The sequence below is a fragment of the Electrona antarctica genome, assembly GCF_951216825.1.
Source record: "Electrona antarctica genome assembly, chromosome: 8".
Classification (NCBI taxonomy): Eukaryota; Metazoa; Chordata; class Actinopteri; order Myctophiformes; family Myctophidae; genus Electrona; species Electrona antarctica.
Window position 1 is genome coordinate 7,521,870 of NC_136789.1, and position 6,000 is coordinate 7,527,869.

The 6,000-nt window shown below is 42.6% G+C and overlaps 1 long non-coding RNA gene across 1 annotated transcript; it reads left to right on the forward strand.

Moving 5' to 3' along the window:
• Positions 1 to 2,269: 2,269 nt before the first annotated feature.
• Positions 2,270 to 3,436, forward strand: LOC306928245. Its single transcript, XR_013790659.1, has 2 exons — positions 2,270 to 2,410; positions 2,502 to 3,436. It is a non-coding gene; the product is annotated as an uncharacterized lncRNA (long non-coding RNA).
• The last annotated feature ends 2,564 nt before the right edge of the window (positions 3,437 to 6,000 follow it).

A 6,000-nucleotide genomic window follows, 5' to 3' on the forward strand; every position in this document is an offset into this window, starting at 1 on the left:
GTCTCAGTTCACTGGTTTCTAGCTGCGAGGAGTGCACCTGAAGTGGTAAATTGAGTGAAATTAGACAGATCAAGTTGTTCATCTTTATGGTCACAGCCGGGCAGCATTTAAAGTGGGACTTTGGTGCCTTGAGTGACGTTGAAACATGGATCAAATTATGTTAGTAATAAACGTTTTTTTCTTTTTCCTTTTTTTTACTGCTTGATCTGAGCGGTCTGGTGGAGGCTTATAACTATCAGTTATCAGAAAATTCCACTGGGTAACATGAATGTCATGTAATCTATACAGCAAATCTGAAGGAGCATAGTCTAGTAATTAGCCTAAAATGGAGCCGCACTGATTTAACCCAATTTCATCAAGTTATGCATGCGACCAGCTATTAAGTCAGAAAAACACCCATAAGGGCTTAATTATATGTCTTAATTAATTATGAACCATCTCTTATTTCTACTGAATAAGTCCTCACAGTTTTCACTTCCATCCTGTTTGGCTGCCCTTTTCTTGAACCCATAAGCATTGTTCTCACTCTAGTTTTTGTTCTTGGTCATTGTAACATACGTGTTCTCGTCAAGTCAGAATATTTCAAGTTGTGACTGAGGTCATATAGTTACACAGCATTGTCCCTCAGAGGCTAAAATAAATGAAGCTAATGTAGTATTTTCAGTGAGGTCAAAAGTAATTTCCTGTCTGAAGTCATTTTCACAACTCATTAGCTGAGAAAAATCTGATTAAGATGTGCTTTATATAAGGTCTTTAATAAAGGCATTATTACCCAAATAGATTGATTCATTTACTAGTATATTACACAGTATAAGAGAAAACTGCGCCTGTTGCAATCTGAAAGAGAGAGGATTTGAAACTGACATGACTGTACATTGTAATTAATTTGCAGAGAAGGATAGGCCTTTTGACATTTACAATTCAGGGTGGCATCCAGAAAGACTGCAAGGTCAGAGCGAGGAAGTGCCAAGAACATTTAGAAAATCTGTTCCACTAACCTTGGTGCATGTCCTAGCTACCTACCGGTATTACTGGCTTCAAATTCAACTCCTTTTTAAAGCCCATCCATGGCTACAGATCCGTGTGACTGCACAATTCTTCAACACAACAGCAGCAGCACTGCTAGTTAGTTAGCATTACATGTTTTCCCTCTGTAAACAACATCCTGTCCCCCACTAGATCAGTGGTTCCCAAACTTTTCAGCTTGAGACCCAAAAGAGAAATTTGACGTTTGCCCGGGACCCAAACTAGTGAAAATAGCAGATCTTCAAGCACACAACGCGTCACTTCGCACCGCATTGTGAGCTTGTAGATCAGCTATTTTCACTACTTCTTAAATATTTGTTTTCGAATTTATGGAATTTCTTTGAAATTTTTCTTTGAAAGAAATGTTTTTTAGTTTTGTTTTTAATTCATGAACATTTTAGCTTTTTTAATGTTTTTTGAAAATGTTTTGAAATAATAATTAAAAAGAAAATGTAGCAAACAAGAAAGAAAGGGACCCATGATAATGTGTCCGCATGTCGGGACCCGACTCCCGACCCACGTGTGGGTCCCGACCCACTGTTTGGGAACCAGTGCACTATAGCGTATCAATTTAATCAAAACCATTTTAGCTGACCTTGAAAACAACGAAAGGAATAGCTCCTTTCTTACCTGCAGGCTATGTTCAAGGCTTCTGACTCACTGCTATCGACCTTTTAAATATCACTGTAATTCTATGATTCTAATTCTAAGTAATTCTATTGATGTGTATTGTTTGTGTGTTGATTGTTGACAATAATGTCGTATACTCCTGGATGTGCAACACTCAAGTTTACCTTGACCGTGACATCAACTACAACTGTGGCACTCCCTTCCCTGGGACAACCCTATCCAGGGCTTTCATTTCATACACCAGCCCAACTACAACTGTGGCACTCCCTTCCCTGGGACAAGCTGTCATCGTTCAGTGTGGCTTGCCACTTAATATTCTCAACAATGGTGGAGTGATCTTCCAGGACAAAAGTTACTTTCCTGCTTTTGTTCTAGAGAGTGCATGGTGATTTTATAGGGGGGATTGGCCAGCCCAGTTCTGACCTATATTGTTGTTTTTTTAATATATATATTGTGGTGACTCGCTACATAACCACCAGAATGACAAGTACGTTTCCTTGGTAATCAGCCAAACACCTCCGTCCCAGATGCGGAAGTCAACCAGACACACCCTCGGCCACGTCATAGACGGCGTGTACATTCCCAATCTGATCTTGCGCCAGCTGGAGCTAATGCCGCCGCCGCCCTCGTTAGTAATCAGTGCCAGCCGCACATCAGAGGCGCAGTATAAAATGCTCACTTGAACTTTAGACTGACACTGGCTGGTTCACCTTGGACGCTGATGGGCAGCGCATACTTATATTGGCTCTGGATGGTAAGTGCCCGCACTCCCTCTCCCTCTTTAGTTAGACGAACATTTTAAATGCTTAAGTTCGATCCTCATACCTGCATCTCCACTCTGTTAGGCAAGTAGGAGTGGGGCTGGAAGCACACACACCAGAGCGTGTGCCCCCCATAATCGGTGACAGACGGAAACCTCGTATCTCACCTGGATCTTACCTGGTGCTGGATCGAGACATGGGCGGGAATGGAAACCTTGTATCTCCAAACGGCCACCTGCAACTTAAGGTCGTAAGGAAAGCTCTTTCTTATCGTCACTTGTTTAAGTTATTGAAGAGGCACTCCCTGATGGTTGAGAAGCTAAGGATAAAAGACTGTTGAAGAAACCTACCGTTTGAGCTTGGCCGCTCTCCTCAGTTGATCGTTAAAGAAGAAGGACATTTAAGTTCCGTTCTACCTTAAAGACTGAATGAAGACAGAGACTTGTATTCATTGTTTGAGCAGAAGATACTTTATTTGCCAACCCAGCCGTTTAACCCTGTGAAAAACAAACAAAGAGACATTGGAATTGTTTGAGTGGAAGTATCCTATCCTATTCACACTACATACTTACCCAGCCCTAGATAAAGTATTTCTACTCTGATTACTTACCTTGACGTATCCAAGTATTAGTACTCCAAATACTTTACCACTTCCTGTGAATGGAAAACCTACTCTAAATACTCACCTGCTTCCTGTGAAGAGAACCCCCCCCCCTCCCCCCGGAGCCCACCTGTAGACATAGTCATCGCCACCTTCTGGAACCTAGGAAAAAGGAGAAGAAACATAGACAGTGGTATAGTTGGTAGACAGCCCAGACGGGAGCCTGAGGCCCCAACTAACACTGTACTTTACCTGTAACCTCACCTAATGCTCTCCTCTCATCCTCTGCAGTGTGAAGACGCCTGGAAGACCACATGTTAAATGGCTGACTATTGCATCATTTGATTCTGAACAAAAGTGGCGATTACTTTAATTTCTGTTCAATAAAAGAAAGGGCGCCACTGTGTGTCAAACCTTGGTTCTGCTGTCTGTCTCCTGATTTGTATCAGACCCATATATTATTCATTATTCTAGCTATTTATTGAGTTCTCATATGGATTTGTCATTTGCATACAAGTGACATTACTGTAAATAGATCCCGACCCACAGATATACCAGTAAGACGCCTGAGGGCGAGAAGCTACCTCGCCCCAAAGGGCCAGGTCACGTGCATGCATCCGCCTGGGTGACAGCAGACTGCTGGGCGAGCGCTGGCACTTTGGCATGGGGGGGGGTCAGATCAACATATGGAATGATTCTGTATTGGCCATATATGGAGCGTGTCTTGAGTGTACAGGGTTTGATGAGCTCAGATCAACATATGGAATGTCAGAACAGGTCAGCTCCATATGGAGATCTAAGGGTGGCAGCGGGGGCAGTATCTTTAGTGTACAGGTTTTTATGAGGTCTGGCCATATGGAGTGGGTCTTGAGTGTACAGGGTTTGATGAGATCAGATCAACATATGGAATGTCAGAATAGGTCAGCTCCATATACAGTATGGACTTCTAAGGGTGGCAGTGTCTTGAGTGTAAAGGGTTTGATGAGGACCCAGGTAGGGCCCGGGCCTTAATTTATGGTGGCGTGACGGAGGTTTTTGAAGGTTTTCATAGTAATATGCGACCTATGGCCGCAATAACCAGCCACATTACCTGTAACCTATGATGATGAAGTAAACATTTCATCCCTCTCGCCTCTTCCAATGCCTCCTTCATACATATACTGTAGCCTATGATGATGAAGCTGTCACGGTAGCAGAGTGACTGAACCCAAAATGCAGAGCCACAAGCAAGTAGTAGTTTCAAAAACTGGTTTATTAAAGTAGAAGGCAGCTTAGCTTACAATCAAAAATAGGAACGCAAGCATTAACTCAGGGAAGCCCAAAAGGCCAAACTTTTCAAAAGTACAAATCAAAAAGGCAAAACTAAACAAAACAAAATCCAAAACAAAGCACAAGGCAAAACACAGGAAGTCCAGAAATGCAAAACCTTACAGAAGGAGAACGAGGATTTCCAGGTGCAGCGGAACACCAAGATGAGCACCGGACAATGATTTTATGTACTGACAGTTTGTGTGTGCAATGAGTCCAGTAATTATAGGAAGCAGGTTAATGGCAAAGGGTTCACAGGTGTGTAATGGGAAGCACTGCAGGGCTGATGAGAGTTGGAGACAGGTGTGTAGTGTGAAGGAATGGAATGAGGGAGTGGCCAGGGAGGAGACATGGTCTGTGGAGTGACAGACCATGACAGAAGCAAACATTTCATCCCTCTCGCCTCTTCCAATGCCTCCTTCATACTTTATACATATACTGTAGCCTATGATGATGAAGCAAACATTTCATCCCTCTCGCCTCTTCCAAAGCCTCCTTCTTACTTTATACATATACTGTAGTCTATGATGATGAAGCAAACATTTCATCCCTCTCGCCTCTTCCAATGCCTCCTTCATACTTTATACATATAAAAATTGTGGATCTTGTTCTCCCACTCCACCTGTACTGTGTTACGGAAAGATATAGTTGTATACATCGACTGAGATCATCAGACATTGTCATATGCATGAAACAAAAGAAAATGGAGCCGTTGAACAAAGTTTACCCCCTAACCACCTAATGACCAAATTAACCTATTACAAATGCAGAGGACACATTTAATTTACTGTATCTGCATATGTAGAGTGACAAATAACCCAACAACAGTAACAGTAAAAGTACAATTCGGTTACAACTTAAATTGGGCGATACACATACTATTAGAAAATTACATGAATATAAAAACAGATATAAACTAGAAAAAGTGCCCTTCTGGGCACAGGTCTCCACCAGGAGGATAGGAGTGTGTGTGTGTGTGTGTGTGTGTGTGTGTGACGGGGCTTGGCCTGTTGTAGCGCCACCATGAGGCTGATTTGAAAACTGTCAAGTGGCATTTCTTCCAAAGCCTAGTGGGAATACGCATGCACAGTTTCACCACAATCGGACGCTGCGTTGAGTAGTTGTGGCGATTTGTACAAAACGGGTACAAAGCGGGCTACTCCTGAAAAGTGTAGAAGCCAATCGTAGCCAATGAGGGTGGATTATGAGAAATCAAACAAACCCGTCTTGATCACATGACTATGGAGAGCATGTGTACCGATTTGCGTGAAATTTGGATAAAATCTGAAGGAGTAATATTAGAAAATGTGTTTTACATATGTCGGCCTCCTGGTGGCGCTATAAAGAGCAGATGTGAAAAATTCCAGGAAAAGGTTTTTCCTTGGCCTCTATGGAGTTGGCATACAAAGTTATCCACAGATCCGTGCAGTTAGAGGTAAAAACACTTTTCGGCCAGTTATAGCGCCACCATGAGGCTGAGTTGAAAATGTTCATGTGGCATTTCTTCCTCGGCCGGCCTAATGGGAATGTGCGTGCACAATTTCACGGAAATCACACAATGTGTTCATGATTTGCAGCATTTTGTTTGAAACTGAGCACTCCTGCGAACTTTGGAAGCCAATCTTAGCCAATCAGGATGGAGTCTGAGAAATCTGAAAGACCCGTTTCGTTGAA